This window comes from Cupressus sempervirens, chromosome 7 (genome assembly GCF_028749045.1).
Source record: "Cupressus sempervirens isolate cs-2001-9-10 chromosome 7, ASM2874904v1, whole genome shotgun sequence".
Lineage (NCBI taxonomy): Eukaryota > Viridiplantae > Streptophyta > Pinopsida > Cupressales > Cupressaceae > Cupressus > Cupressus sempervirens.
In genome coordinates, this window is record NC_143124.1 from 514176719 (window position 1) to 514190393 (window position 13675).

Below are 13675 nucleotides of genomic sequence, written 5' to 3' on the forward strand. Positions count from 1 at the left end.
TTTTAAAAAGTAAATTTGATATAGAATCTACTTGAAAGAATTCTGGAACCTGCATTAACGAAAGGGGAAAACACCTAGGTAATCGGGATGATTATATGGGAGTACACGAGAGATGAGAGCCCACAATCATTTCACTCTACATAGTTTGTAAATTGGTTAAGGAGACCATCGCAAGAGGACCTTGAGATCTTGTGCCGAGTGACCCACTTATACCACTAGCATTCCTCATTCCATCTTGATTCAAAAATGGATTGTGCTCTTATTGTCACTCTCTTTATAAAAAAATTTATTGGTTATAGTATTGGTTATGTTTTCACTTGGTAAAAAGTATGGCATGACATTCAAAAAATAATGTTATGATTTACCTTGAATAATGTTGGTATGTTTGACCTTGTAAAATTGTGGCATGACATATTGCAAGTTAAGAAAAACTTGATTTAATCATTCTAGTTTTAATAGATCACCTTGAAATTAAAGTAATAATGAAACTAAGGTTGAAACCAATCAAATGATGGAAGTCCAGACTTAGCGACCTAGTCCTGCATGTTAATCATAAACCAATTGGAGATGTCAAGACACTGTTAGGAGCTTTTTTTAAAAATATGTGTTATGCCCATATATTTTGGGCATGATAGTGTAAATGAAACATTGCAAATTGTATCCACGTATAATTTCTTAACTAGTGTAAATGAAATATTGTTAATTGTAAATGAAATGTTGTAAATTGTATCCCCATATAATTTCTTTCTTATATAGGTGCCACTAAAACATTGTGGCCTTCAACATCCATTTTTGCTTATCCTATCTTGATTCCACACATATTCATAATATCATATCTCCAAGTAGGATCTTTATTCCAAATTTAGATCCATCTTGGGAAGAGAATGTCAATGGGGGAGGACAAGGGAAACTTAGTGTTTCTCTTTCCCTAAATTTTCCCCTATCCTCAATGCTTGGTATCAAATCTAAATTGGGCAATATTTATTTGGTTTAATAGGGATTTTAGGCTTATTTTAGTCTCATTAGAGATTTGCATCCCAAAATGGCTAGGAGAGGTATATAAACAAGGGTGCCTCCATCATTTTGGTAAGTGTCCAATTCACTTCAAGGTAATGAGTTTTAATCTAAGATCTCTCAACTATATTTATGTGAGTTATTGCTTTCACTATATATTATCTATTTTTGTTTAAATAATAATCTTTAAAAAAAATGTTTGGTAAACTTAATGAAACTTTAGGTTACTTTCTTTTGGGTTCCCTGGTAGTGCATTACAGGGGGGTGAGGGAATCAGTTATACAATCAAAACAAATTTTGTTATCCTTATTAAATCTAAAACATGTAATAAAAAATTGCAATAACCATAAGAAGATAACCATATACAATAACACCAAATTTGTTAACTTGGGAAACCTTTGATCAGAGGGAAAACTTTAGTGGGGATGGTACCCACAAAATAATGTACTAATATGTAAGTTTCTTGTAAGAGGATGGAATTTGTTAGAAGCCAATGAAATACATTTAGTATATATCAGTCCCTATTAGGATACTTTGAATCCATCTGAGAATATTCCAACCATATTAGGAGCTATCGAAGGAAAAAGGACCCACTGTCCAAACAACTTCATGGGAAAGACCACCGAACTCTTTGTCCATCTAACCTCTATTTTATTCCTTCTAGAATAACAGTAAATGATCAACTTCCCAATAGCACTTTTTCCTAAATATAATCACTATGCTCATTCACTGTGATTCTACTACACCAAAAAATTCTTTGATCTAATTACTAGGTCTCTAAACTTGCATCACAATAATCACTTAGATCTCTTTCTTGCATATAACTCACAATTACAATTTACTTTCTATTTCAAAAGAATCTTACACTTTTTTTTTTTACATCATCACAAGGAAAATAATTTCCCTTCATACCAAGTCCTAAAAATGATTTATTCAATCAGTCTTGAGGCTTTCCCAATTTAGAAATACAATAGGACTTCATTGAGATAAAAATAAATGCACATTATATTACACCTTTTCATAGTTACATGACACTGTCAACTCACAATCTTCACAAAATTTTCACATGTGTAACCTAGTACTTTGTAGGCTTACCAACATCATCATCAAGATGTCATCTACCTCTATCTAACTATGCACAATCAGATTTTATCCCTATTAAGAGATATAACCCGATTACTGGGAACCACTTCTCATGGTCTCTATATGTACATTGTCTTATGTAAATCTTGAATAACTAATACTAGTCTTCAACTTTTTGCATGTTCTTTTAACCATAGTATCAAGATACTCTGTAAGACATGTCCTCAACTACTTTTGACCTTATCTTCAATACTCAAATTGTACTATCTCAATCTCTTTCTATTACTCTAATAGTCTTCAATATGTTGACATCAATGAAAAACACTACCATGAATGCAACATATGAACACACAAACAATCTCCCAAATGCTAGGATACTCCATCATATAAATATCATCATCATTCATGCTAACAATCTCTCCCTTTTGCATTGATGGCAAAATAGATGAAAAACATTTAGGTTCCAAGAATACCAAACATACCACTATGCTAATACTATTCCAATGTCATAGTTTTATTCTTTTCAAATCCTCTTCATCAATCAAATCTAAATTTGAGGAATAATTCTTCTTCAACACTACTCCCCCTTAGATACACTTCCTTGTATCCAAATTTTTTTTTCTCTTGGACTCTTTCCCTCATTCTCAAAAAATATTTCTCTTCATTATTCTCAGAAATTTTTTTCATGCATTCTCTCCCCCATTGACATCAATAAAAAATGCATCATTTTTTCAATCTACTACTTAATATCTTCAATTAGGTCAAGTCTCCAAAGACACTATTAAAATATCGACTACCAAGAGTCCTTCATAACTCATCTCAAACACAAATACCCCCCATGGAGGAAGCATCAAGCATTCAATCCAAATAAACAATAGTGCTCTGTACCACTAGACTAATGTAATGTTTGCATCATCTACTCTAAAGTAAGAATGGGTATAACCCCAAGCATACCTCTCAAATACTCAAATGTATCATTTGGTAAAGGCTTTGTAAATATGTATGGTTTTTTCTCCTTTGTACTAACATACTCCAATTTGATTTCTTTCTTTGCCAACTTCTCTCTCAAAACATGTTACTTAATAGATATGTGTTTTTTCTTAGAATTTAATATAGGATTCTTAGACATACTTATTGCACTTGTGTTATCACAATGTATGACAATAGGTTTGGTAAACTCAACTCCAATACCCTTTAACATCTACTTCATCCACATAATCTTATTGCAATTATTTGTTGATGCTACATACTATGCTTCTATTTTACTTTGTAAAATGCAGTCTTGTTTCTTGCTTAGCCAAGAAACCAATCTTCCTCCTAATAAAAATGCTCCACTACTTATATTCTTTGGTCATCCATAATGCCTACCCAATTTTGTCTTAACACAACCCAAAATCAGGTGTACCCTTCAAGTATCTAAAAATTATTTTTTCTATTGCATAATATTCTTCTTTAGGATTACTTTTAAATCTGACAAAAATTCCAACTACATTATCTATGTCTAGTCTTGTATGTGTAAAATACTAAAAACCTCCAATCATTGATCTATACTTCTTTTTCTCAACCAGTAGGTGTCCTATCCTTGCTAGATAACTTATGACTAGTTACCATAGGTGTGCCAATAGTTTTACAACTTTCTAAACGAAGTCTTTTCAAAAAACCTTTCAAGTACTCACTTGTGATATGAAAAATACCTCCACTACTGTATGCAATCTTCAAACCCAAGAAATACTTCATCTCACCAATCATGTTCATCTCAAACTCATTCTTCATGTAACTAGCAAATTCTTCACTTGCTTCATCATCTCCTCCAAAGATTATATCATTCACAAATACTTCAATAATCAACAAACCATTCTCAATCTCTTTCAAATACAAGTTACTATCTGTAGTACCTTTAATGAATCCTAGTTTTGCCAAATATTTATCCAACCCCACATACAAATCTTTAGGTGCTTATTTTAAACCATACAATGCTTTCTTCAACTTGGAGACAATATCTCCTTCACTTGTCAAAGGAAATTCTTCAGGCTGCTCAAAGTAAACTTCTTCTTCAAGTTTTCCATTAAGAAATGCTGACTTTACATCTTTTTGATACATTTTGGATATCTTGTTAGCCACATAAGCCAAAAATATTCTAATTTCTTCCATTATAGCAACTAGTGCAAATGTTTCCTCATAATCAATACCTTCTTGTTGTGAATATCATTTACATACCAATCTTACTTTATTTCACACAACCTCAACTTGTTCATTTTATTTTTATTTTTGAAAGCCCACATAGTTCCTACAAAATTCTATCTTTAGGTCTAGGTACCAATTCCCATGTATTGTTTTTCTCAATCTGATCTAATTCCTCCCTATATCTCGAATCCAAAAGTCATCTTTACTAGGTTCATCTATACTTGTATGATCTACTTAATTAATAAAACATAGTTCTTCTCTTTGTACCTTTTTTCTTTTCATAATAAATTTGTCCTTTCTACCAATAATTTGACCAACATGATAGTTATTTTTTAGGTTCTTGTTAGGTGACATTGTCTTAGCTCCTACTTTATCTCTAGGTTCACTCTTGTGTTCTTCTCTTTGTTCCACATTATATATATCATTTTACAAATCTTTTTCAGTCTCATAAAAAAACTGAAAATTCTCTTAATTATCCTTTGGATTAATTTCTTCATCATAATCATAATCAACTATTCTTACTTCAATTATAAACTTCATCAACTTTAAAATTTACTCTATCAATAATAGTCTGAGTTCTCTAATTCATATATTTGTATGATTTACTTTTTAATGAATAACCAAGAAACATACCTTGATCGCTTCTTGCATCAAAATTTCCATTGTTGTCTTTTCTCTTAATGTAACACTTCCAATTTTTTTGAAATACTTAACTGATGGTGCATGTCTAAACCAAAGATCATAAGGGGTCTTACCTGTACTTTTTCTATTTTGTACTATGTTTATTCTATATAGTGGTGTGTTAATTGCTTGTCTCCAAAATGTCTTTGAGAAATTATTCTCAAACATCATAGCTCTTGTTGCTTCTATCATTGATTTATTTCTCCTCTCTACTACACCATTTTTCTCTGGTGTCTTAAGAGTTAAAAGTTGTCTTTATTTTCATTTACTTCACAAAAGTTTTTAAATTCATTTGAGGTAAACTCCCCACCTCTATTCAATCTTAAACACTTAATCTTTAATCTAGATTCATTTTCAACTATATTTTTAAACACCTTAAACTTCTCAAATTATTCAATTTTCTCTCTAAGAAATAATACCCACACCATCCTATTAAAATAATCAGCAATAATCATAAAGTACCTTCTACCATAGAATTCTCTTGTTTTTGTAGGACCACTCAAATTTTTGTGTAATGTCTCTAGCTTTGTTGATGCTTTAAACTTCTTTCTTAGAAAAGAGATTTTCTTTTTCTTTGTCATAGCACATGTTAGTAGGCTTCACATTTTTAGGCAAATCCCTAACAACAAGTCTACTACTCACTTTCACAATGTTATCAAAATTTATAGGAAAAAACCTTGTATGCCACAACCAGCTGTTATCAACTTTAGAAACCAAACATGTGATCAACTTTAGAAACCAGACATGTGATCTTTATAGAGTTGAATTGAAAAATATTACCTCTTGATCTTGTGCCAGTACCAATCATCTTACCTTTCTCATTCTTGATAATACATTTCTTTTTCCTATGAACTACAATTGATGTCCCTTGCCAAGCAACTATCAAACATTTAGAAGATTATATTTCAATCCATCAACAAAATAAACATCATCAGTATTAATTTTACCATCAAGAGTAATAGATCCTATTCCTTTAATATGACAAGTTGCATTGTTTCGAACTCTAAAAATTCCTTCATCACAATTATTGAACTCAACAAATTTATTCATATCACTAGTTATATGATGTCAACAATCACTATCTATAATCCAATAAAATTTCTTCTTATCAACTTTTGACCCTAATGTCTTTTCCTCTCCAACTTCTTCCTTTTCAGGACTTCTTCCTTAATTGCAACATATCCTATTTCATCACTATCATTATCACTTTCACAAGAATCTTTCCACACTACATTTCAGATCTTCATCATTTACATGAATACATTCTCTAGATCTCCTAGGCTTTAAATTCCTCTTATACTTCTTTACACTATTAGGACATTTAGCAGTGCAATGATCAAATTCATTACAAGTCCAACATTTAATTTTTTTCTTACCATTACGTTCTCTTTTCAAAAGTAGGTCATTCTCTCTTCAATATATACTTCTATCTTCTTCAAGTCTTCTGTTGTTGCTAGCATAATCTTCACTAGTACTTGCACTCCTTGTCAATGTAGGTCTAAAACTCAATGTGCTAAATGTTGACTCAATTCTAGGAAAATCCCCACTTTTTTCATACTTATCTTTGCTACTTTCAATCTTCTACGAAGAGTCTCTCTTGCGAACTTCTTTGTGTAGGGAGTAACTTGTCCAATCATTTGTGTTGTCTTCTTATATGTAGGTTTTTCAAGATCTTCCACATAATTTCATCTTCATGCTTCTTTTCATCACATGCCTTAGTTCTTGCAACAATTTCTGATATCCCACCAAAATAGCTTCTTACATATTCATCTTCCATCATTTTAGCTTATTGAAAAAAACATATCCATTTTTTAATCTAACCTTCTAAGCATTCTTATCACATTCGTAAGTAGATTCCAAAGCTTTCCAAATTTCATATGCCAATCATAAAGACTTTACCTAATTGTATTCATTTTCTAGAAGGGCTATCAAAAGTGCTTCTCTAACAAGCATGTTACATATGAACAATTAGTACAATCCTCAAGCTTGTCTTCTTCATTTACATATTTCTCATTCTTAGTAATCAAACAATATCTTAGACCCATGCATAGTAAATGTATCTTCCAACTGTAATAGTTGATTCCAGCAAACTTTAGACTATACTTTCTGAAATGACTTGCCATAGATCTCCTTAAGTTGTTAAAATTTTCTTTCAAGGACCTAATGCTCTAATTTTTAGATAATAAAGTCCACCAATATAAGTAAGCAGGGCTAGGAATCAATTATACAATAAATAAAAAATTATCCTTATTAAATCTAAAACATGTAATCAGCAAGTGCAATAACCATAAGATGATAAACATACATAATAAAACCATATATGTTAACTAGGGAAATCCTTGATTAGAGGAAAAACCCCAATGGGGATGGTACCCAAAAAATGATGTACTAATATATATAAGTGTCTTGTAAGAGGATGGACTCTATTAGGAGCCAATGGAATAGATTGAGTACATATCAGTCCCTATTAGGAGATTTTAAATCTCTGTGAGGAGATTCCAGCCTTGTTAGGAGTTGTACCAAACTTGTTAGTAGTTGTACCAACCCTTTTAGGAGTTTTCAAAGGTAGAAGGACCCATTGTCCAAACAACTTCAAGGGAAAGACCATTTAACTCACTATCCAACTGCCCTCTATATTATTCCTTTCAAAATAATAGCAAATGATCAATTGTCCACTGGCACTTTCTACTAAATATAATTACTACATTGATTCATTGTGCCTCTTCTACACCATATATTTCTCATATCTCAATACTAGATCCACAAACTTGCATCACAATAATTGCTTAGATCACTTACATGCATATAACTTACACTTATAATTCACTTTCTATTTCAATTCATCTCACACTTCATTTTTTCACATCATTACAAGGAAATTAAATTTTCTTTATACCAATTCCTCAAAATATTTTATTGAGTTAGCCTAGAGGCTTTCCCAATTTACAATTATAGTAGGACCTCATTGAAATAAAATAATGCATGTTGCATTACACATTTTAATAATTACATGACACTATCGACTCACTATCTTCACAAATCTTTCACAAGTGCAACCTAAGAATTTTTAGGCTCACTGAAGTCATCATCTAGATGTCTTATACCTCTATCTAACTATGCACAACTAGATTCTTTCCCTATTAGGAGATATAACCCAATTACTAGGAACTTTGTCTGTACATTGTCTTTTGTAAATCTCAAACAACTGATACTAGTCTTTAACTTTTTGCATTCAGTCTTAACTATAGCATCAAGATGCTATGTAAAAGATGTCCTCAACTACACTTGACATCATCTTCAATACTCAAATCATACTATCAGTTTAATTTTTTTCTGTTACTATGTTAGTGTTCAATATGTTGACATCAATTATGATGACTTTCATGAATACAACATACTAACACACAAACAATCTTCCAAATTCTAGGATGCTCCCCCATAGGAATATCATCAACATTCATGCTAGAAATATGCCCCTTTGGCATTGATGAAAACATAGATGAAAAATATATAATTTCCAAGAATACTAAACATACCACTCTACTATAACTACTCTATTGTTATAGTTTTCTTCTTTTCAAATCCTCTTCATCAATCAAATTTGAGTCTCAGGAACAATTCTTCATCAGAGCTACTCCCATATACATCTACTTCCCTATATCTAGAAGATGTTTCTTATGCACTCTCTCCCTTATTCTTAGAAAATACTTCTCTCCACCATTCTTAGTAGATTTTTTTCATGCATTCTCTCCCCAATTGACATCAATGAAAAATGAATCAATATGTCAATCTTCTACTCAATATCTTCAATCAATTCAAGTGTCCAAAGATATTTTTAAAATACAAACTATTAAGAGTCCTTCATAACTTAGATCAAACACAGATACTCCCCCATAGAGGAAGCTTCAAGCATTCATCCAGATATACAATAGTTCTATGTACCACTAGACTAATGCAATATTTGCATCATCTACTGTATAGTAAGTAGGGGCATAACCCCAAGAATAACACTCAAATACTCAAATGTATCCTTCGATAAAGGCTTTGTAAATATATCTTCTATCTGCTCCTTTGTACTAACATATTGTAGTTTAATTTCTTTCTCTACAATCTTCTCTCTCAAAACATGATACTTAATAGATATGTGTTTTGTTTTAGAATGTGATACAAGATACCTAGAAATACTTATTGTACTTATTTTATCACAATTTATGACTATAGTTTCAGTAAACTCAAATCCAATATCCTTCAACATTTTCTTCATCAACATAATCCGATTGTAATTATTTATTGATGCTACATACTTTTCTTTTATTGTATTTTTTGAAATGCAATCTTGTTTCTCACTTAGGCAAGCAACCAATCTTCCTCCTAATAAAATGATCCACCATTTGTACTCTTCCTATCATCAATACTATTTTTATCCACATCAATATACATGCAAATAGAGTAAAGTAGTTTGATCTATCGTACCACAACTCAAAATCAAGTGTACCCTTCAAGAATTTGAAAATTCTTTTTACTATTGCATAATGTGCTTCTTTAGGATTAACTTGAAATCTTGCAACAATGCCAATTACATTATCTATGTATGGTCTTGTATGTGAAAAAAATTGCAAACCTCCAATCATGGATGTGTACTTCTTCTCAACAAAAGGTGTCCCATCCTTGCTAGATAACTTATGACTTGTTACCATAGGTGTGCCAACAGGTTTACAACTTTTCAAACAAAATATTTTTACCAGATCTTTCAAGTACTTAGTTTGTGTTGAAAATACCTTTACTATCCAATGCAATCTACAAAACCAAGAAATAACTCATCTCACTAATCATACTCATCTCAAACTCATTTTTCATATCACTGTCAAATTCTTCACTTACTTCATCATCTCCTCCAAAGATTATATCATCGACAAATACTTCAATAATCAACAAATCATTCTCAATTTCTTTCAAATAAATGTTACTATTTTTAGTACCTTTAGTGAATCCTAGTTTTTCCAAATATTTATCTAAGCTTGCATTCTGAGCTTTAGGTGCTTGTTTCAAACCATACAATGCTTTCTTTGATTTGAAGACCATATCTTCTTCACTTGTCAAAGGAAATCCTTTGTGCTTCTCAATGTAAATTTCTTCAAGTTCTCCATTCATAAATTCTTACTTCACATCCTATTGAGACATTTTGAATATCTTGTTAGCCACATAAACTGAAAAAATTCTAACTATTTCTAGCAACTAGTGAAATTTTTTCCTCATAATCAATACCTTCTTTCTATTAATATCCTTTACACACTATTCTTTCTTTATTTATCACAACCTTACCTTGTTCATTCATTTTATTTTTGAAAATCTAGTTAGTTCCTATAACATTCTTCATGTATCATTCTTCTAGGAAGCAATTCCCATGTATCACTATTCTCAATCTAATATAATCCTTCTCTCATATCTTGAATCCAAAAGTCATATTTACTAGGTACATCTATACTTTTAGGCTCTACTTGATAAATAAAATGTAGTTATTCTCTTTTTACCTTATTTCTTTTCATAACAACTTTTTCCTTTCTATCAATAATCTGATCAATAGGATGGTTCTTTATCATGTTCTTGTTAGGTGTCATTATCTCAACTCTTAATTTTATCTCTAGGTTTACTCCTTGGCTATTCTCTCTATTCCACAATCTTTATATCATCTTGCAAATTTGTATCTATTTCATAAAATAACTCAACATTATCTTGATTAGCCTTTGGATTAGTTTCTTCATCAAAATCGTAAACAAGTATTCTTTCTTGAATTTCAAACTTCATAAACTTTTACATTTGCACTCTCAAAAATAGTCTCAATTCTTCGATTAAAACATGTGTATGATATACTTTTCAATGAATAACCAAGAAACATAGCTTCATCACTTTTTGCATCAAACTTACCAATGCCATCTTCTCTATTAATGTAACACTTACTTCCAATTTTTTTGAAATACTTAACTAATGGTGCATGTCAAACCAAAGCTCATAAGGGGTCTTACCAGTACCTTATCTAATTTGTACCATGTTCATTCTATATAGTGTTTTCTTAATTGATTCTCTCCATAATGTCTTTGAGACATGATTCTCAAACATCATATCTCTTGTTGGTTCTATCACTAATGTATTTCTCTTCTTTGTTACACAATTTTGCACAAGTGTCCTAAAAGCTAAAAGTTGTCTTTTAATGCTATTTACTTCACAAAAGATGTTAATTTAATTCAAGGTAAACTCTCTACTTCTATTTGATCTTAAACATGTAAACTTTAATCTAGATTCATTTTCAACAATTTTCTTAAGCACCTTAAAGTTCACAAATGATTCAAATTTCTCTCTAAGAAATACTACCCACATCATCCTATTAAAATTATCAACAAGAATCATAAAGTATGTTTCATCATAGAATGCTCTTGTTTTTGTAGGACCACTCAAATTTGTGTGTACTATCTCCATGAACTTTTTTGATGTTGTAAACTTCTTTCTTGGAAAATAGATTTTGTTTTTCTTTTCCATAACACATTCCTTACATACCATTTGTAGGCTTCACTATTTTAGGAAAATACCTAATAGAAAGTGTACTACTCACTTTCACAATGTTATCAAATTTTATATGATAAAACCTTTTATGCCACAACCATCTATTATTAACATTAGAAACCAAACATATCATCTCTATAGAGTTCAATTGAAAAGAATTACCTCTTGATCTTGTACCAGTATCAATCATCTTACCATTCTTATTCTTGATAATATATGTCTTTTCCATGAACTATAATTGATATCCCTTGTCAACCAACTATCAAAAACCTAGAAGATTATGTTTCTTTCCATCAACAAAATAAACATCATTAATATTAGTTTTACAATCAAGAGAAATAGATCCTATTCCTTGAATATGACAAGCCACATTCTTTCCAACTCTAAAAATTCCTCCATCATAGCTGTTGAACTCAAAAAGTTTATTCATATCACGAGTCATATGATGTCAATAATCACTATTTATTATCCAATAAAATTTCTTATTTCCAACATGTGACACTAATGCCTTTTCCTCTCTAACTTCTTCTTTTTTAGGACTTTCTTCTTTAATTACAACAAATCCTAGTTCATCACTATCATTATCACTTTCACTCAAGAATATTTCCATACTACTTTCTAGATCTTCTTCATTTTCATAAAGATATTCTCTAGACCTCCTAGGCTTTAAATTCCTCTTATACTACTTTACCCTCTTAGGACATTTAGAAGTGTAATGACCAAATTTATTACAAGTCCAAAATTTAATTTTTTTCTTACCATTGGGTTCTCTTTTCACAAGTAGGGAAATTATTTCTTCAATCTTTCTATATTCATTATGTCTTTTTGTTGTTGTTAGCATAATCTCCACTAGTACTTGTGCTCCTTGTCAATTTAGGTCTAACACATAGTGTGTGAATGTTGTCTCAATTCTAGGAAAATTTGAACTATGTTTCATACTTATCTTTATTGCTTCCAATCTTCCAAGAAGAGTCTCTCTTGTGAACATTTTTGTGTAGGAAAAAACTTGTTCAATCATCTACCTTGTCTACTTAAATACAGGTGTCAGAGTTCTCAAGATTTTTTGCACAATTTTATCTTCATGCTTCTTCCATCACATGCCTTAATTCCTACAACAATTTCTAACACCCTACCAAAATTTCTTCTTACAAATTCATCATCCATCATTTTAGCTTCTTGAAACAAACATATCCAATTTTGTAATATAACCTTCTAATAATGCTTATCACCTTCATAAGTAGATTCTAAAGCTTTCCAAATTTCACATGCGAATCTTAAAGATTTAACTTAGTTGTGTTCATTTTCTAGAACGGTTGTCAAAAGTACTTCTTTTTTGAGCATCTTACATATGAACAAATCTCTATGTCTTTCAGTACAATCTTCAAGCTTGTCTTCTTCATTCAGATCTTTCTTATTCTCAATAATCAACCAATATCCTAGATCCATGAATAGTAAATGTGTCTTCCTCTTCTCTTGCCAACTATCATAGTTGGAATCAACAAGCGTAATAACCATAAGAAGATAACCATACATAATAACACCATATTTTTGACTAGGGAAACCCTTGATTAGATGGAAAACCCCAATGGGGATGGTACCCACAAAATGATGTACTAATATATAAGTTCCTTGTAAGAGGATGAACTCTATTAGGATCCAATGAAATGCATTAAGTACATATCAGTGCTTGCTAGGATATTTTGAATCCCTATGAGGAGATTCCAACCCTATTAGGAGATGTATACACTGTGTTAGAAGATTTAAAAGGCAAAAGGACCTAGTGTCCAAAAAAATTTAGGGGAAAGACCACTAAACTCATTGTCTAATTGGCCTTCGTATTATTCCTTTTAGAACAATATAAAATGATCAATTAGATCCACTGGCACTTTCTACCAAATATAATCACTGCACTCATTTATTGTTGCTCTACTACATCAAATAATTCTCATAGCTCAATGCCAGATCCAAAAACTTGCATCACAATAATCCCTTAGATCACTTACTCGCATATAACTCACACTTACAATTTACTTTCTATTTCAAAGCATCTCACACTTCATTTTTTCACATCATTGCAAGAAAAATATCTTTCCTTTATACCAAATCCTCAAAATAATTTATTGATTTGGCCTTGAGGCTTTCCCAATTTACAATC